The sequence below is a fragment of the Peromyscus leucopus genome, chromosome 1 (genome assembly GCF_004664715.2).
Source record: "Peromyscus leucopus breed LL Stock chromosome 1, UCI_PerLeu_2.1, whole genome shotgun sequence".
Classification (NCBI taxonomy): Eukaryota; Metazoa; Chordata; class Mammalia; order Rodentia; family Cricetidae; genus Peromyscus; species Peromyscus leucopus.
In genome coordinates this window covers 87,484,202-87,505,379 of record NC_051063.1, presented here as the reverse complement: position 1 = coordinate 87,505,379, position 21,178 = coordinate 87,484,202, and the positions used below count along the sequence as shown (strand labels likewise).

At 44.3% G+C, this 21,178-nt stretch overlaps 1 long non-coding RNA gene and 1 pseudogene across 1 annotated transcript in view; one reads left to right on the top strand and one right to left on the bottom strand.

The window, feature by feature from the left end:
- The window catches only part of LOC119089145, a 56,448-nt gene that overhangs the window by 20,631 nt on the left and 14,639 nt on the right, over positions 1-21,178 (top strand). The window contains exons 2-6 of the long non-coding RNA XR_005092986.1: positions 9,190-9,244; positions 10,449-10,536; positions 11,197-11,252; positions 11,346-11,479; positions 12,947-13,199. This is a non-coding gene — a long non-coding RNA (uncharacterized LOC119089145). The remainder of the gene's footprint in view (positions 1-9,189; positions 9,245-10,448; positions 10,537-11,196; positions 11,253-11,345; positions 11,480-12,946; positions 13,200-21,178) is intronic.
- On the bottom strand, positions 15,229-17,647 carry LOC114692233 (annotated as a pseudogene).

Below are 21,178 nucleotides of genomic sequence, written 5' to 3'. Positions count from 1 at the left end.
ATCAGCACTGATATTTTGGGGCATGCTTTAGGGACCTAACACTACACTCATATCATGGAATACTATTTAGTGGGGGAAAAGAGAAAACTGTTAGTGAATGCAAAATTTGGACAGATTTCTAGAGTACTATGCTGAATGGAAAAAATAAAAAACTCAATCTCAAAACATTACATACTGTAAATTCTATTTAGATAGAATTCTTGAAATGGAAAATTCTAGAAATATGAACTTGTTATTGACAATCCAGGGTTGCGATACGATTGGGGTGGGAAGGAAGTGGGTGTGACTGTACGAAAGAAGAGGAGACATCTTTGTGGTGTTAGGAATGTTCTGTAACTTGACTGTTTTGATGTCATGCTATTGTGTTAGAGTTTTGCCACACCTTCTGATTGGTGGAAATTAAACAAGGAGTATATGGCTTTCTCTATCATATCCTACAATGTGAATCTATATTTACCTCGTAATAAAAAGTCAATTTTATTTTCAAAACAAGGGTTCTCTGTGTAGCTTTGGAGCCTGTCCTGGGACTTGCTCTGTAGACCAGGCTGGCCTCGAACTCACAGAGATCCACTTGCCTCTGCCTCCCAAGTGCTGGAATTAAAGGTGTGTGCCACCACCGCCCAGTGAGGTCAATGTTTTTAAAATGCTAACATACACCAAGTGCTTGCAACAATGATTGGCATAAGGCAAAAAAAATTAAGGCTTTGCTATTATCAATAATAGCATATTAATTTGCCAGTCTTGTCTTCCACTCCCATGCAAGATGGGAAGTAAGGTCAGAGGACAGAGTCCCTTCCCTTCTCCTTGTGGGTCTTGGAGACACAGTGCAAACCAGCTATTTGTTTTCTTCCCTCTTTGGCTCAGGTCAGTTTGGGGTGTGGGGGTCCTGCAAGCCCCAATCTTGAAGGGTATCACCTCAATTTTCACTTCTTAAACTTACTGTGAGATATGGTTAACCCTCAGAGTCTCGGTTAATCTTTAAAAGCAACAGAGGAGGCTTATGTGGTGCTCTCCCCCAAATCCAAACCTAAATGTTAGACATACTTGCTCCTATCAAAGCCTCTGGCTATGCTGTCATTGGGAAATATCTTTGCCTCCTCCCTGCCCAGACCTCACCATTCTCTTTGTGTGCCTCTCTCTGAATATCTCAGCTCAGCTTTCTTCCCTTTACCCCACTAACCCTGTTAGTCAGAGATAGAGGGTTTCTACTGATGGGGCTATTCTTCTTCAAGAATCTTCCTCACACACAGTAGGACAAGGCATTTTCCTAATTAAAGTATTTACCTAAGAGGGTCTCTGGTGACAGATTAATGAAATTTCTTCTAATTCTACAATATGTAGAAATGTAGAGGCTCTGGATTGAGGCCACCATGGAAGGTTCTGTACGTTGCATACTGCGCAAAGATGTCTAAGGAAGAAGGTAGATAGATACAACAAAATATAATCAGTTCCTCAATGTCTGAGATACATTTTCAGATTCATCAAAAAGGCACTTTTGTCCAAGTGAGTATAAGGTAAGAAGAGCTTAGTTTTTGCTTGAATTGGGAGGGTGGTGGTCATGGTGGTTTTCTCATGGTGGAGGGTGGTGGTCATGGTGGTTTCCTCGGAGTGGAGGGTGGTGGTCATGGTGGTTTTCTCATGGTGGAGGGTGGTGGTCATGGTGGTTTCCTCGGAGTGGAGGGTGGTGGTCATGGTGGTTTTCTCATGGTGGAGGGTGGTGGTCATGGTGGTTTTCTCATGGTGGAGGGTGGTGGTCATGGTGGTTTCCTCGGAGTGGAGGGTGGTGGTCATGGTGGTTTCCTCGGAGTGGGAGGGGTCACAGTGTTTTCTTCAGTTTTTCTTTTTAGAAGGAGGACCACCTTCTACTTGTCATGCAGGCATCATGTGCATTTACTGTGGCCTTGCTTGAAGCATTGACAATCAAAGAGTGTATCAGAGCTCTAAACAGCCGTAATAGTGTCAGTCACTGAGTGGGAACAGCAGCAGGGTTGTGTCATTATAAGAAAAGACATCAGCAGTCCTCCAGCTGTCACTGGGAGACATCATCTGCATATCAAACAAATATTTAAAATTAGTCATGCAGCAAGCAATCACTAACATGGCTCCTTCAGAGTGACAGCGGGACCCGAATGTGCCTCTAGGTGTGCTCATCTGGATGGCAGCCATGTGTCTGAAGCTGTGAACAGCTTCTACAGTGGGAAAGTTCTGCTGGGGTCAGGAAATGGGAAGAGACTAGAATAAAACAGAGCAGAGCAGACAAATAGGACAAGACAGGATAGACCAGACTAGACTAGCAGAGACTAGAAGAGTGCCTTGGGGTAGCAATGTAGCTCAGCTGGAGTGCTTGGCTGGCCAGCACACAGAAGGCCCTGGGTTTCATCCGAGGCACTGCATAAAGTTAGGTGTTGTGCTGATGTAGGTCAGTAACTCCAGAACTCAGGGTGCAGGTGGTGGAGGCAGGATGATCAGGAGTTAAAGGTCGTGTTCAGTTGAGTAGTAAGTGTGAGGTCAGACTGGGCTACATGAGACCCTGTCTCAAAAAGGAAGAAAGGGGAGAGTAAGGAAGGGAGGGAAGGAAGAAAAGAAATTGCTTTTATCTCTATGTAAAGGGAGATTAGAATGGTGACCGACCACACTAATAACTCAGTCATGTGAGATATAACCTCTCTCCTGGAGTGGCAGCCAAAGCATCCACATACTGTCCCATCAGATCAGATGTCAGCTGTAGACAGCATAGCAGTGTTTGGACCTGATTTTCCTCCCTTAGTCAGAATGTATATATTATTATCATTATCCTAGTAATAGCCTGCTGTGTTTGGACCAGGTTGAGGGCTTTGCATGCTTTGTTTTATTTTATTTAATCCTTCTGAGAACCACATTAGCCACTTATTACCTCAGGGAATGAAACAGGAGAGTTTAAGGTGGTTTGACGAAAGGTTGGAAGATCTGCATGCTGGCTGCAGGTTTTGGAACCAGACTGGAGTTCGTGTGTCCTCCACTTCAAGGCTGCTCAAAGAGAACAAAGGACACCTGCAGCTTCCTCCAATGAGAAGCCCTGGACATACCTACATGATCAGATGTTTTTAACCACTTTAAGCTTTTCTTGTTTTCTAACTGCTCTATATTTGTAAGGATGTTTTCATATTTTAAACATAATTTTTCTTTATTCTCGAGGAGTCTATTTATGTATACAGTGAAATCATATCCATCCCATCTCCCTCCTCCAACTCTCCCTATAAACCCCAACATGTCTCCCTTCCAACTTTTCTTCTTCCTTCTTCTCCTTCTTCTCCTTCTTCTTCTCCTTCTTCTCCTCCTTCTCCTCCTTCTTCTCCTTCTTCTCCTTCTTTCTTCTCCTTCTTCTCCTCTTTCTCCTCCTCCTCCTCCTCCTTCTTCTTCTTTGTAGCAATAATACCTGCACTACTACCACCCGTTCACTATGTTTGAGCAGCGAGAGGCTGTGGATCAAAAAACAGAGACAAAAGACAGCGGTCACTCGCCTCAGCAGAATGCCAAATGCCATTTATTGAAAGTGGGAGGAAACCTTAAATACAGGCTTACAGCACAATGGGAGAACCCTGGAGGGCAGAAGTTTGCTACTGATGTTTACAATCTTGCATCTAAGCTGTTAACACCGAATATGCAGGATACACAAAGAATGCAGGATACACAAAGAACTTCCCTTAAGCATTCAGGAGGGTGGAAACAGCAGGGAATTAGCATAGGGAGGACATCTGGTCAAAGCTGGCAAGCAGGCAACAGCTACCCAAATTGGGAAGGCCAGGGCCCTACTCTTCTTCTTCTTCTTCTTCTTCTTCTTCTTCTTCTTCTTCTTCTTCTTCTTCTTCTTCTTCTTCTTCTTCTTCCTCATAAATCACTGAATAAAGTTAGTGCCACTCATATGTGTGTGGGACCATCTGCTGGAGCATGGAAAGCCTACCAGTGGTTACACCCTCAGAGAAGACCGATTCTCCTTCCCCCAGGATTCATAAACCACCGAAAACTCCTTAATAAGGAGGGGGCACTGGAGAGAAACTCCCCATCTAGGTTAGAATGTTGACTGCTTGATCTTGTACAGGTCTTGTGCAGGCAACCACAGCTGCTGAGTTCATGGGTGTGACAGTCACACTGTGTACAGAAGACAGCTGTAAGACGTGTGTAACTGGAAAGAGAGTGTCACATAATATAAACATTAGTAAAACTGGGAGGAGTTTTACTTAATTCTTTAATCAAAGCCTCCTACCAACCTGACATATGCCACCAATTAGAATGCCTTCTCTGTTAAGTCCATTGCACATATATGAGGTCATTTTTTTTTCTCATAGGGTAACTGAGGGGAGGGGGCTTATAGTCATATTTGAATGAGACTGTGGCACTCCAGAGGAAAATGGAGGCAGAGGGCACTCTGACAGGCTTGTTACTCACGTGTGCAGTCATCAAGGCCCTGTGTTCAGGGCACTCTCTCTGTAAGAGAACAGGCAGATATAACCCCACCCCTGAAGCTGCTACCCATCCCTCTTCTGACCAGAGAAGGAATTTGCTCTGCTTTAGTGGCTGAAGAAGATGCAGGCATGCTCACTGGCATGAGACTTAGTGCAACGATGGATCCCACGTGGCCACTTTCAGGCTTCCCTCTCTTTCCACTGAGCACTGAGTAGGAAGCTGGAGTAGGGAGGAATAGACTCAACACTTCCTCTGGACCAAGGCCATGGCCAGCAGTTCAGAATCACGGTCTCCTGTGATCCTTAAAGTCATCATCATCAACATCATTTGACAAAGAAGTGAACCCAAGACTCAAGAGTTTAAATCAAATGGCAGCACCAGAGTTCAGATCCATCCCAGGGCCTGTCCACTTAGCTAGCAAATGAACGATCATGAGCAATCAAGACGACAAACTGCTGTGTCACAATCACTGAGGACTTGGAAATAGATGTTCCATGACCTGCCTCAGAATCACAGGATCAGAGTCAGAATCTATTTTTTTCCTGCCAAGTATTGGGGGCTGTTTCTGGTGTACAAAGACATCTTTAGCTAACTTTCAAGCGATGAGCACCCACATGGTTGGCTAAGGTTTTTTTTTTTTCCCCAATATTGAAATGCCTCCACTCTGACTATTCTCCCACATATTTCCACCTCCTCACTTCCTGCACCATCCTATCCATTCACTCAAGACTTCCTGTCAATAAGATCACTGGATCTTTATAGGTCTGGGACTGAAGCCATTGTCTGTTCTGATTTCCTCCATCTTTTTATTAGTATATATTAATTGAACATAGTGGAATTCACTGTGATACTTTTATACATGTATATAATATATTTCAGGCATACCCCTATCCCTGTCTCTTGTTTCCTTGTTAATTTCCTTCCTTTTATAGCTAATCATTTTTCTATGTTCAAGTCTTTTTAAAAACGAATCAGTGAATTTCACTAGGGTCGCTAGCAGGAGCATGGGCTCCTTACCAGTGGCTAAGGGGAAAAAAATCCCCTTCTTCCAACCATCATTAACTGCATACAAATACTCAGGAAAGGGTGGGGTTCTCGTGAGCCCTTTCCACTTCCAGGACACAATGTTGATGGGTCCAATCACGTGCAGGCCTTGTGCAGGTGGAGGACATGATGACATACCCTGTCAAGAACTTTGAATATCCATATATCACCCTCATTAGAGTGTCCTCTCCAGAAGACAGAAAGAACAACTATATTTACATTGTCAACACAGAAAAATGTTCATAGAATTGAAACTAGGAATGTATCTCGGTTGATAGTGTTTGCCTAGTATAAATAATGAAGCCCTGAGAGTCATTCTTAACACTGGGTAAATTGGGTGTGGTGAGGCCTATAGCCCAGCATTCAGGAGGTAAAGCCAGGAGAATCAAGAAGCTTAAGGGTCTTCCTTGGCTGGATATTGAGTTCAAGACCAGCCTGGGATACTTAAAACTTTGTCAAAAAAAAAAAAAAAAAAAAAAAAAAAAAAAAAAAAAAAACCCAAAACAAAACAAAAAAACAAAAAAAAACAAACAAACAAAAAAAACAAGTCAGGGCTAAAGTGATGGCTCATAGGTTAACAGTGCTTGCTGCTCTTGCAAAAGACCTAGCACCCATGACAGGGGGCTCACAACTAACTGCCTATAGTTCTGGCTCCTATAGATCCAGTGCCTGCTTCTGGCCCCTAATGGGGCCACGTGGCACATACAAACATACAGGTGCATGCAAATGAAGAAACTTTTCAAAAGCATGTTCATTAAATTCACTTGTTTTCAGTCGTGATGATGATATTTTAAATAACTTCACTAATTTCCAATTTTTATTTTATGTGCATGGATATCTTGCCTGTGGGAGTGGCTATGCACCATGTGGGTGCCTAGTGCCTGTGGAGGCTAGAAGGGTGCATCAGATACTGGAGTTACAGAAAATTGTGAATGACTGTGGGGGAGGGGGGTACTTAGGACTGAATCCACGTCTTCTGTAAGAGTAGCCAGTGTTCTTAACTCCTGAGCCTTCTCTCCAGCCCTATGACTACAAAGATTTTGATTCATGTGTATTGTATGGGGAGCCCATGAAGAATGAGCTTCCATCAGGAAAAAATGCAGAGCTGATTCTGGGAGGCTGAGCATCAATGTGAACTTGAGAATTCTAGGATAGAAATCTGCAACAGTCCAAGCTTTGAGAGACTCCAAAGTCCTGACAAGGCTTCAGGAGGAAATGGGACATTCAGAAAGCAATGGCTTCTCAAAGAGACACTTACTCAACATGAGGTGAGTTAACCTAACAGGAGGATTGCTACAGGCTCACTTATCACATCGTCTAAAGAGAGGAAAGGGACCCACGGGTAGCAGTAAGTCAGTTTCAATTCCATTGTAGGCAAGGCATGCAGAAAAGACATTAATGTCTCAGGAAGGAACCCATTAGGCCAAATAAACGTCACAGTAGCCAAACATTATTGGCTCCCTGATGACCCAGACACTTTAGAGAGTTATTTGCTTAGATGAGAACCACAGCCAGGCATTTTCAATGGAAATAAATTGCACAACCACTAATATGCTCGAGAAAAATGAAATATTTTGACACTCCATTCCAGTAACAGATAACAGAGTCATCTGTTGAGTAAATCAGCAACATGTAACAATACCCTTCATTACATAAAGGCTCTTCCTCCTTTCCCAAACTTCCCGTTCTGGAATCTCATTTCTCTCATGCTTCTCAAAAACGTTATTGTAAATGCATCTTGTCAAGGAGCTGGGTCTGTAGCTCTGGTATGCCCACCAGCTTCCTTAGCAGCTAGTCAAGTTTGTTCACCGAGTTCGCACAGGAGAATCTGAGGATGCCTAATTAACCTCTTGACTGGGGTTTAAATAAAAAGGGCTTAAATAAAAACTATAATAGAGAAGAATGTGCCAATGCTGCATTTGGAAGATGTAGGAGGAAAAAAAAAAAAAAACCTAGCGTCACAGCTGACAGACTCAGAATGGGGCAGAAATCAGGGCAGGGGACAGAAATCAGGGCAGAACACAGATAGATGAGCAGACCATGATCTGCTCTCAGTCACAGGATTGCTAAATTCACGTCAACTGTTCAAAGAAACCCATATGACCATTCATAAGCTTCCTGCCAGGAAATAAAGGCAACATAATCTATTACTGTTGAAAGATTACTAAATGAGCTTGGGTTGGGGTTGGAATGGAGGTGGGGATGGGGTAGCAGCCTCTGACCCTCAAGGAAAAGCAGCTGTGGCAGAAAAAGGGGGCCATTATCCACATCTCTGCCCCTTAGGTTCTGATTCCTACTCCTTAGTGGAAAACAAATAAGGCCACAGACTTTTGTTTGGACAAAAAAGACATTCTTGACAGCAGTCAACTCAATATTTCCATCCTCTATCCAAGTGTGTTGTTACTAGACAGTGAATCACTGGATTTGCTAATAACTAAAGGTAAAAAGAAATGCCAATGATTTCACTGTTATTCCTCATCCTGTTTCTCTATGTCATAGTATTCTATCTTATAATCTCAGCTCATCAGTTTAGGTTTAGAAGGCCTTGATTCAAACACTAGCTCTATCCACCTATCTGAGTAGTGCTAAACAAACCCTTGAATCTGCATGGTCTCAAGCTTGAAAGTATCAGTGTGTGTGAGATGACCATTGCTGACTAATGATGTTCTCAGGTCTTCAGTGAGATGGAAGATAAGATTCTCTCCAGATTACCATAACTTTTATCATCTGTTCCTAAGGCAACTCTGAGAACTCCCAATGCTTATAATATCCCTCAGGGCAACACAGTTGTGGTCTTCCAGCAACACAAGACAGGAATAGTTCAGGGGGGTAAGAGAAGGGTGATATCATGCAGTCCCATCCAAACAGTGGTCTTTTGTTCCTTGCATTTGATTCAATGGTGTACCTGTCCTCTGATCTTCTCCCCAGTTCTTAAAAAATAATCTCTGCCTAAATCAAAAGATGTGCACAAATTTCTGACAAGAAAGAGCAGCATGCATCATTTCAGGTCTAAGCATGGTTGTCCAAGATTTGCTGACCCTGTCACCACCACCACCACCACCATCATCATCATAACCATCATCATCACTATCATCATGATTGCTCTCATTATCACCCTCACTGCCAGTACCACCACCATCATCAACATCATCACCACCATTATCACTGTTCCTATCATCACTGTTGTCATCATTACTTACTATTAATTATATGACTGGGGTGTAGGTCAAAATAGAAAACCTCTCAAGTATATTTCAAGATGACTACTCAAAGGGACTGCAAACAGGAGAATCCGAAATGTCATTCTCCTGGGGAACATTTACATCTGTTCTAGAAGTAAACAACAGATATAAACAAATTTCCTCTGGGGCTTCAGATTGGCCTCATATAGATCCACCCAGAGATTATCACAGGATGTCACAAGCAGTTCTGAAGTTATTACTGATAAGATTTTGTCTTCATAAAAAGACAACTTCTGTTCATGGTACATTTTCCTCCCCTCAATCTTACATCATTTTTATCAGCCCCTTACTCAACAGCCTAATCCCCATTTCTTTCTGTAGCTCAAAATTCTATTTAAACATCAAATGTCTGGAAGTTTCTTTGAGCTTCATCCTTTGTTTATGGCTCCCATGTTTGTGAACAATAATAGATGTGTATAGTTTTCTCATGGTAATCTGTATCTGTCCATTTATTTCCCAGACTAAAGTTATCAAAACTTCAGAAGGGAAATTTGAACTACCCTATGACTAAAAAGGTGAGTTTCTGCCTGTCTTGTGGCTAGAAGACTTTTAAGACAACAAAAAAAATGTGATTTTCAGATCCTTAGCATAAGTTACATACTTGAAAACTGAAGCCAGAGTGAACATGAACATATTTTATGTTTTCACAGTCAATTTTATAAAAAGAATCACCAGACCCACATAGCACCATGTGAATAAACAGGACAGTTGGGAATAGCATTTTTTTTAAATACTTGGTTACACATTAGAAATACCTGCAGAGCTTAAAAAATAATGCCCAGGTTGCCTCTCCACTTTGGGAAGCTCATTCCATTACTGTGGGGGAAGCCCTGGGCACCTGTGACACTCAAGTTCCCAACAGGATATACCTTCAGTCAGGGTTGAGAGCCACTCTCCAAAACGGTCCATGGGCTTTACTGGATATGCTACCACATGATGTCCATGCAGCTTTCCAACTCCCATGTCCACTGGCAGCTAACACGTGTCCTAGCCCCTAAGGACCACAGCACACTCCTGAAGAGTCACAGAAGCAAATCCATGTAGACACAGGCATTTAACACAGGCAGAGTCTCTGGGTTCCTTCGGCAGAGTGGGAACCAGCCTGTCCATGGCTGTGTGTTCTGGTGGAAAGAGGCTCCTTCAAGGTGTGTGTGTGTGTGTGTGTGTGTGTGTGTGTGTGTGTGTGTGTGTGGTGTATGTGTGGTAGGTGGCAAGGGAACAGATCACTCTGAGCTGTCATATGCCATAAAAATGCAGCAGAGAGAACTTCTGAAGCAAACAGAACCATCTCTTGGGCTGGCTAGTTTAGGTTTAATATAAGGTAAACTGAGACTCTTTCCTGAAATGAAAGATATCTGAACATCCCTTTGTAAGCTCTAACCTCACACCTTGATTGTTTTGTAGCTGCCTGAGCAGTTTGGCTGGATATACCTCCTCACTAAGCTGTCTTAGAAACAGCCATGTTCATCTGTCTGTCCTTCCAGGTTGGGGATGGGGATCAGCTCCTCCATTGTTGGTTAGCTACTCTTCCCACTACGCGTTGTCTAACAGAAACAACTTGAAGAAAAACATTATTTTGGCTCACAGTCCAGAGACTTCAGTCCACCCTAGAAGGAGGGGTTTGGGGAGGAAAGGATTCATGTTAATACAGGCAGGAAGTGGAGGGTGGGGAATAATGGTTCTTGGCTGGCTTTATCCTTCTCCTTCTCTTCCACCCAGCTCTCCTTGTTCTGGATATGGCACTACTCTCGGGGTGGATCCACACCACATTAACCCTCTGGCTGTGTCCTCACTGATATCCCCAGAGGTAAGCTTCAATCATATGGGTAATTGTAAAGCCAGTCAACCTGATGGTGAGGACCAACCACCCAAGTTGTCTTTGTTGCGTTTTGTACCTCTGTGTTCTCTTCCCTGTTTCCTTCCTCCTGCGTAAAAAACACAGTCTCACACCATCCCTCCTTCTCTGTAGCATCTCCTCCCATCATTATAAACCAGGCTAAGTTTATCTTTCAAGTCCTTGGTGGGTTTAATTTTTGCTCATAGTTTCTCCCATTGCTGTGCTATAGCCTCAGGCTCACAATGTTCTGACTCCAAGGGCACTGGGCCATGTGTCTTAGTTACTACTAATCATCAACTTGATATAAATCTAGAGTCACTGAAGAAGGGAGTCTCAGTTGAGGAACTGCCCAAATAAGATCAGTTTGTGGGAATGTCTGTCTTAATTGTTAATTGATATGGGAGGGCTCAGTCCATTGTGGGCCATGCCATCCCCTGGGCAGGTGCTCCAGGGATGTATAAGGATGTATAAGACTTATGCTAGCTGAGCATAAGTCTAAGAGAGAGTGCCACCAAGCAGAGCTCCGTCACAGTTTCTGTTTCAAGCTCCTACATAAGGTTCTGCCATGACTTTCCTCAATGAGAGACTGTGACCTGGAATTATGACCAAACAAATTCCTTCCCCATATAGGTTGTTTTGGGTCAGAGTGTTTGATCAGAGCAACGGGAAGGAAAACTGAACACCACGTGAGTTGCTTTGGCTTATGGGACACTCACCGACAAGAAATGAATGGAGGCTTAATACATTTATATAATTCACCCTGCTGTTGTCATTGACAGGACATAAATCTGCCTGGGCCTGATAGTCCAGAGAGAAGGAAGACATGTAGAGATGACCAGAACAAAGCTTGCTGCTTGAAGAGGGTGTAGCCTATTCACCCAAAGTCCAACTGTTCCACACATCTATGCACAAGGTCAATTCTTGTATATTGTTCAACTGTGGCATAGCTCTTCACATCACATTGCTGTGACACCTAGTGGAGACCCTTTATCTGTGTGCCTAGCTTTTAAGTAGGAGCTATTCTTAATTTAATACATGAAGACCACCCTTCAGCGCCTTGTATCGGCCTCAGTTCTGATCTGGTGTCTTGTACCTGCTCCTTCCACTGGCTCATGTGCTCATGTAGCCTGATCACTAATAACTGGCTATTGATGACCTCATCTTGCTCTGTGGACAGAGTGCCGTTCACTATGTCTTGATTCTGCTGTCTGTTCCCTTTCAAGCACAAGCTGAATTTGGTTTCCTCTCTTGTGCTTATATTGTTTAAGCATCTTTTCCTTGTGGAAACTTTATATATTAGTCAGGGTTCATTAAAGGAACAGAATCAATAGGATGCATATATATTATGTAAAATTTTATTGTGTAATGTTATATATGTGTATTTGTATGTATTACAAATATATAATATTTCTATAATATATTAAATATATTTGTTAGATAGGCTTAAGGTCTGTATAGTTCAGAGTGACTGCTGATCTTACAGAGAACTGGAACTGAATTCTCGTCACCTACATTGGGTGGTTCTCAACAACATTCTGGGGATATGGTGCTCTCTTTTGAACTCTGTTGACATCTGAACATACATATGCACACACATACACACACACACACACACACACACACACACACACACACACATACACACATACACACACCTGCATGCATGAGTAACAAAATAAACCTTGAGAAATAAAAAATAAATTATATAGTTATTGCTAACCAGATAGCCAATTGATTCTTAACCTAATGATCTTGATTTTCACAAAGGTCTTATGTGGACAGTTAATTTGACAAAATCCAACTACAATACAAACTTGATTTTAAGTGTAGTTCCAATGTAAATGTGGGCTGACACTTTCACCTATATTAATGACAAGATGAAAGTGACACAGAGATGACACGTGTTAATATGTCACTCACTCAACCATCAGAGTTTTTTCTTTGTTGAATCAGAGAAAATATTTCAAATGTTGAAAGCACTCAATTTTTATGTTATTCATATTTTAGTAGATACGAGTGCGACATAATTCAGTTTAGGTGGTGTGAGTAAAATGCTCTCTGTTAAATGTTTAACTAGACAGCTATGAGAACTTAATCCATGCTATGAAAAGTACCACCATGATCAACATGCAGTCATTATGCACAGAGTGGAGCAGGGCCTGCAGTAGCAGCCTGTTTGATACATAGTTACCAAACCACACATGGGCACTTGAGAAATACAAGCAGTAATTAAATGTAGTGAAATGAAATAGTGATGAGCACCTATGCTATATTACCTTTATAAGTTGCATAAATTAATTAAGTGTACATAATGTTGAATAATGATGGTAGTATAATATTGAATAACAACCAGATTTCAAAATTCCTCAACATCTGACAGCTGGGTTTTGCTGAACCTGGACAAGCCACGTCATCACATCCATGTGCTCTCTCCAGTATATTTCTCTGCAAGTGAGCATCACTGGAGTATGAAAATAGACCAAGATCTTGTCAGAATGCACGGGAGAGGATGCCGAGAGTGGACTCACTTGGCATGCAAGGAAAAGTAGAAATGATACCCATGGTGGAAGGATCCAGAATCAGAGCACACCTAGTAGAAGCAGGAGTTCAGAGCCCACAGATGAACTGAGAGCGTAAGTACCCTGCCCCCATCACACAAGCCCTAGCAGAGACTTGTAGAGAGCTTTAAAAATGCCCCTGGGCCTCTGGTGAGACTACAGCTGCTTTAGTTCCTATGTCAGGCCTTCTGGGTGCAGCCAATACCTAGGATACATGTGTACAGGTGCATGCATTTTACACGTAAATGTGTGTATATGGTTTAGTTGGAATGGAGTCTAAATTACATCAGTCTTTAAGATAAATAAGATTTCAAATCAGTTCCCCATGGGAAGCAGCCAGAGTCAGAATCCCCAACAATTCAGGAGGGCATGTCATTCTGTTCTGTTATGTGGGACACAGAGTACATCTTCTTCTTCTTTGAAAATATATGTTTTTCATCTAGGCTTAATAGTTTAACCAGATGGTTTCCATGCCTTTCTAGTTATCAGAATCTCCTGGGTGGAATGTGAGAAACAGATTTGAGGATATGGGTTGTATCGGTTCTGAGTCAGTAGTTCTAGACAAGATTTTTATTTATTTTTTGAATCTTTCCAACTCCTCCAAGTTTATTTAAGTCAGGTCTGGAGTTATTTTCCCAATCTCAGTGTCGTCACTATATTGACTCCTTAATTTCTTTAGTCTGCTTCACGGCCCGGCTCAGGCCCCCCACTCCCACACTTGCTGGGGACGGCTCACGCATAACCAGTCACAGGATGCTGAACCTTACTGGGAGTTCAGGATTCCCTATAGCAAGTTGGCAAACTCCACACACAAGTACAGTCTACATAGCAAGGGAAGTGACCAGAGATGACTTCCCACCCCAGAATTCATCTTGTCGACGTACAGTATTTCACATATCACCCAACAGATCAAAGATAATAACAGCAACCACTCTCCAGATCCCCTACCAGTACAACCCACCACACAGTGTATGTATAGCCAAACCCATTCCCAATTTGTTAAATATGGTGTGAGCCTGCAATTAGGAGATAGCAAATCTCCATGAGCTGGAGAGTTCCTGGACACTTGGCAGCCAGGAGTGGAAGGTGCCCCAAGGGTTTCTAGTGCCCATGGTCCTGGAGTGTGGCCCAGGAAGTAAGAGCTGGACCAGCAACAAGGGAGGTAGAATCAAGAGGGCTCAGCTCAGGGAGCTCTCTTCGTATCTCAGCTTTGGGACTCAACAGCAACAATGCCTGTCCAAAGTTGCTGCCTAGACCAGACATGCTAGAGATGTGCAGTAGCTTCCACAAGGATCCCAAGAAATCGATGAGACTCCCCTTTCCCTGCTTAGACCCAGAGTCTGAGACAGACCACATTGGCCTCCAGAACCCATCTAGCATCAGACAGTGTCTTGAGCTTTTGACTGAGCCAGGATATGAGACTTTTTAAAGGGCAGGAGCACTTTCTTTCTAGCCCCAGCTTCTCTGGTGCTTGTGTGAGTAACTGCTTGTTGAGACAGGACATTGAAGTGGAAACTCCCACACTCTGATGTGGACCCTGGGCTGGTGAGCAGAAGCCAGTCCTTTTTCTGGATCCTGTGGGTTTCACCACATACTAAGAGAATCTTCAAAACCCACTCCAGAGGACAGGGTCTGAAGTGGGGAGAGAAATCACTACTGTCACTTCCCATGCTTTGAAGGCTCCCAGTTCTGTTACTCACACTGCTGCTTGAAGTCCTGCACCTCACTGGACCAGAGACTCCAGAGCTCTCAGGCCAGTTCATTCTGTCATCCTGCCCAGCAGACCCACTCCACGTCCATTAGTGTAAAGCCACAGCCTCCCAGAATCTCACTGCCACAAGTGGTCCCTAGTAACAGACTCCTCGTGGAAAACCCAGGCCTTTTTATCTTCTTCACAGCTTTCAGGATTTACAGACAGTAACCAGGTCCCAGCACCTGTGGAGAACTGTTTCCCTGCACCCACATGCCTCCTGTGAGGTAGTAGGGATGGCTTATTATGCTTCTAAGCAAGCCATCAATCCACAGGAAGCCTAGATAGTCCTGCTCATAGCAAGGACAGGGCACGGGGTAGAGGGGGCAATACTGGCTGTGGGATGACCCCTGCAAGGAGATAGACCATGGCTAGGGTGGCAAGTCCTGGGTCAGGCTGTACTCCACGCTCACAGAGTGGTCTAATTCTTCCAGCTCTGCTGGCAGTGGCATGGCCAGCTCTCCCATGTACAGAGACAGTGCCTCAAAGGAGTCCTCCAGCTTTGAGAATACCATCTGCTCTGTGTAGCTGAAGTTTTCTCCAGCCCCTCCTGGGCCTGCAGCTGCTCAGACCCAAATAAACACACAGAGACTTATATTAATTACAAACTGTATGGCCTAATGACACAGGCTTCTTGCTAGATACATCTTTTTTTTTTTTTTTTTTTTACGAGACAGGGTTTCTCTGTGTAGCTTTGCACCTTTCCTGGAACTCACTTGGTAGTCCAGGCTGGCCTCGAATTCACAGAGATCCACCTGGCTCTGCCTCCTGAGTGCTGGGATTAAAGGCATGTGCCACCACCGCCCAGCACTAGATACATCTTTAATTTACCCATTTCTATAAATCTATACCTTGCCATGTAGCTTGTGGCTTACCGGTATCTTTACATCTTGCTTCTCATGGTGGCAGCTGGTAGCTTCTCCTGACCCAGCCTTCCTCTTCCCAGAATTCTCCTCTCTGCTTATCCTGCCTATACTATACTTCCTGCCTGACTACTGGTCAATCAGCGTTTTATTTATCAACCAAATCAGAGCAACACATTCACAGAATACAGAGCAATATCCGCAGCAGTTCTGGGCTCTATCTAGTTCACAGCAGATAGCAGCCAGGGGAAGAAGGCTGGAGGTGAGAGGCGGGAGGGGGAATCTGTTGGGACAAATGTCTCCCAGAAAAGCTTTACATTGAGGCCAAAGTCCAATAGGCGGGGCATCAGCATACACCTGCCCAATGATCTCACAGAGGATGATTCCAAACGAGAAGACATCCACCGTCCCATCGTAGCTCTTGCTGTTCAGCATCTCAGGGGCCGTCCAGCAGGGACTTCCCACCTCAGTGTAGTGCTTCTTGGGTCACTCTTGCATAAGGTGCATTTCTTGATGGTGGCCTTCTCTGCTGGGAGCCTTTTCCTCTCTTCTACTATAAAATGTGACAGCCCAAAGTCTGCTACCACCACAGTCTTGTTCAACTTGATGAGACTGTTGTGTGAGTTCAGATCCCAGTGGATGATGCACACAGAGTGCAAATATGACACTTCAGAGGAGATGTCTTTGGCAAACTGATGTTCTGTTGCCAGGGGAACGGGTCTACATCATGCAGAAAGTCCTTCAGTGTGCCCCCCTCGGTGTACTCTGTCAGCAGATTCAGCTTCTTGTCCTTGTACAGTACACCCACGAACTGGAGCACATTGGGGTGGTCTAGGCTTTGCATCACTCTTACCTCAGTCAGGAAAGTCTTCTGTGTTTCCCCATAGCAACAGATTAACTCCTTCATGGCCATCACTTTACCTGTGCCTTTGTGAGTCACCTTGATGGCCTGCCCAAGGAGCCTTTCCCCAGGACCTCCCCATGGTCACAGGGCCAGAAGATCTGCTTCAAGTAGTTGCTGGAGCAGCTTAGGGATTCCAAATTGCTAATGTCATGGCTGAGGAGCAGGGGCTCCTTGCGGGAGCTGGGCCCAGGAGACACTGTCTCCTCAGTGTCTACTGCTGATTCTCCTTGGTGTCCAGGGTGCTAAGCATGTGAGGGTGTCCAGTATTTCACATGTAGGTAGAAAAGCAGGTATCTAGCTGCAGCTAGTCCAGGCACTGGGGGACAGGGTCATGTTCAATCAGCAGTTGAAGTGTCTGGCTTGTCTGGTTAATCACATCCTCCACCTCCTCCACTCAGAGAGTGCAGACAGGGGTCCCATTGATCTCCAGGACGCAGTCCCCAGGGTCGATGGCACAGCAGTTGTTCAAACTGATGTACATTTGGTTGATCTCTTTCTCTTGCACAGTGGTGGCATAGTTAGAAGAGGCACTTTCCACAGACATGGAGAAGCCACATCTGTACTCAGTGGTGGCCAGCATGGAGATGAGTGTGACAGAATAGGGCAGTCACTCCAGGACAGACTCTATAGACGGCCTTTCAAACATGGGTGTCAGCATCAGCTCATTGTGGTGTTTCCCACAGTACAGTGTAACATGCTGCACCAAGGCATATGCATCCCCGTCCTCAATGATTACCTTGTAACTCCTGCAGGCAAAGCACTCTGGGCGGCAGGCCCTGTCATCAGCAGGGAGCACCTGTGGTAGAATTCTCCAAACTTGGTCCAGTAGTCTTTGTGGCAATACAGCTTCCCATCCTTCTGGGAGAACCAGTTGTGAGGGATTCCTAGCATTCTGAACACCTAAAGGGGTCTCTGGAGGCAAAGTAAGCCGAGACAGACAAGTAACTCCCCATCTTCTTCTCACACCAGATAAACAAGCTCAGCTGCAACCCTGTCTGGGAGTACCTCAGGCTGGCTGCAGAAGGCTACTGTGACAGGCAGGGTTCCTGGCATCTCTAGTTGGAGCTGGCCTCCCAGTGCTCACCTCTGCCTGGAGGGCAGCCAGGCCCCTGGCTCCCTGGCACATTCCTGCAGGAGCACATGGCTGATGTGTCTCCTCCCTAGATCTCAGGAGCTCCGTGGACCCTCAGGGCTGCAGGAGAAGTACCTCTCTTCAGAGGCTATACACACACAGGCATTCTGAGGGAGGGGCCAGAGATTGACTTCAGATTTTTTTAAGACTATGCTTATTCCAGTAGCTGGGCCATATGTGGTAGGAAGGAGAGCCTAGGGTCTGGATGAGAGGCACAGTCCTGTTCTGTAGTGTGTCACCTAGAGGAAGGCCACACCTCTTCCTGGAATAGTTTTATATTTAAAGCTATGACCTGTGTCCTGTGTCATGGTGATGAGGGTAAGAGGACCTGTCACAGTGTTCTGGAAATCTTCCTACTTTCCCAACAACTTAGCCTACACAGCTGGATTCTGTCCAACAGGGAGACGGATCTAATTCCCATTCTACAGTGAGATGTCTTGGTTGGAATAGATTCTTCAAATTTCCTTCTCAGAAGAAAAACTCTTGCTTTTATCTAATTCACCTGGACCAGAAGCCCCTGCAACCTAGACTGCCATCCAGATTGGGAAAGGAAATTGGTGTGAACTTTTAAATCAGTTTAAGGGGGTGCTGATGATGAATCTGTTCCATGGGACCAACACACTTTGGCTGAAGGCAAAGAGAGTGAGGGAGCCCCGAGTATCTAATCTAACACACCTGGAAATTCCCAAGGATGATAATAGCATGCACAGAAGACATATTGAGGGTGGTAAGAAAGAGTTTAATAAAAATGTAAATGGAAAAGGCCATAAAATCCAAATGAGCCTCGTTCCCTAGGTCATAATGAGTTCTGTGCACAGACCTTGTTAATGGCTTTTTTTTTTTAAAAAAAAAATAATTTTATTGTAGCTTCTATTTTTTCAGTCGGTGTAATTAGAACCTAATTAATTCCTCCCTAAAGGGGAAAGAGAGGACAAAACGGTGTTTGATCTGAGTCACACACAGCGGGCAAAGCAATCAGGTTCACAAGTTAGCTTCCCTCACCTTTCTTCCGGCTGCAGCTTCTGGAAGATAGATGGGAACTGTTGGTGTTCCCCCTGGGTTAGAAAACAAGTTGGCCAGCTGCAGTGGTGTCAAAGGGCTTTACCAAGTCAGAGATCACACACATGTTAAAAATTGAAGGAAAGAAGAGAAACCATACCAGTCAAAGCCTCCCGCTCCATTCCTCAGGCGGTAACAAGTTAGTTAAACTTTGGATATAAAAAAAAAAACAGTTCAAAGTATTAGAAGCATAGTTTATGTAGAGATGCCATGGGTAGTTATTAGTCAGGGGGTAAGTCCTAGATTTAGCACCACAGTGGTATGAGCTTATTTTTCTATCTAGAAAGGGGAATGGCAGGGGCTGGGGAGGGGCTTAGTCAGGAAAGTGCTTGCCACGGGAGCAGGAGGAACTGAGTTTGGGCCCAAGCACTCATATAAAAAGCTGAGATAATGATGCAAAATTGTAACCCCAGTGCCTAGAGACAGAGGCAGGAGGATCGCTGAGTCTCTGGTGCTAGTGAGAAAGCCTGTCTCAGAAGACAAGGGGTGGATGGCTCTCAAGGGATGACACGTGGGGTTAACTTTTGAACTCCACATGTAAGTGTACACACACACACATACACACATACACACCACACACACACACACCACACACATCAAACACCACACATCAAACACCACACACACACACACCACACACACACACACACCACACACAACACACACCACACACACCACACCACACACATCAACACACACACACACACACACACACACACACACACACACACAACACACACACCACACATCAAACACCACACACCACACACACAACACCACACACATCAAACACCACACACACACCACACACACACACCACACACACACCACACACACACATACCACACACACCACACACACACACAAACCACACACACACCACACACACACCACATGCCACATGCCACACACACACCACACACACCACACACACATACCACACACACACACACCACACACCACACATGCACACACATGCACACACACATACACACACACAGACACACACACACACACATGACACACACACATACATACATGTGTGTGGTATTGTGTTCCCAAATATTGTGTACTCTAATAAATTTATCTGGGGTCAGAGAACAGACAGCCACTAGATACAAAGGCTAGGAAATGGTGGCACTCACACTTTTAATCCTAGCATTCCAGAGATAGAAATCCTCTGGATCTCTGTGAGTTCAAGGCACATTGGAACAGCAGGCATGGTGACTCACGCTTTAATCCAGGAAGCAAGGCTTTAATCCTAGGGAGTGATGGTAGAAAGCATAAATGTATATAAGGCGTGAGGACCAGAAACTAGAAGCATTTGGCTGGTCAAGCTTTTGGCTGGTTAAGCATGTGGCTGGTTAAGCTTCAGGCTTGCCAGCAGCAGTTCAGCTGAGATTCATTCCGGATGAGGACTCAGAGGCTTCCAGTCTGAGGAGACAAGACCAGTGAGGATCTGGCGAGGTGAGATAACTGTGGCTTGTTCTGTCTCTCTGATCTACCAGCATTACCCCAATAGCTGGCCTCGGGTTTGATTTTATTAATAAGTACTTTTAAGATTTATGCAACATACATGCACTCACATAGGAGAAAACTAAATAGAAAAAACTTTTTCAAGTTATGCTAATTTGGAAAAAGTAAATGAGGCCATATTACAAAGATTGAAATGATATATGAAGTTATCAGGTAGTACTGTGCTACCAGGTAGTACTGTGTATGTAAGGGTACCAGTTAGTACTGTGTATGCAAAGGCTACCAGGTAGTACTATGTATGTAAGGGAGTACCAGGTAGTACTGTGTATGTAAGGGGTACCAGTTAGTACTGTGTATGTAAAGGCTACCAGGTAGTACTATGTATGTAAGGGTACCAGGTAGTACTGTGTATATAAGGGTACCAGGTAGTACTGTGTATATAAGGGTACCAGGTAGTACTGTGTATATAAGGGTACCAGGTAGTACTGTGTATGTAAAGGGTACCAGGTAGTACTATGATTTTAGTTCATTTTACCCTAGATTCAAAGTATAGTCTGGCAGAATTAGTTCTGAACAGTTGCCTCCACCCCTATGTGAGAATAAATTACCTCCAGCTTGCATAGTAAAGACTTAGGACACTAGCATGTTGATGTGACCTCAGGCAGCCCCCACTCAGGAGAAGCCACTGGCAATGAAGGTGCACAGGACAATTATACAAGATACGGTGTACTCAGGAAAGTCCAATTCATATGCTGGACTCCAAAGAATGACACGTGAAAAGCCAGGTACCGTGGACACCTACCAAGAGGCAGGAAGGGCTCGGGCAGTGAAGGCAGGGTCACATTCACAGCAAGAAGTAAGCAGCCATTC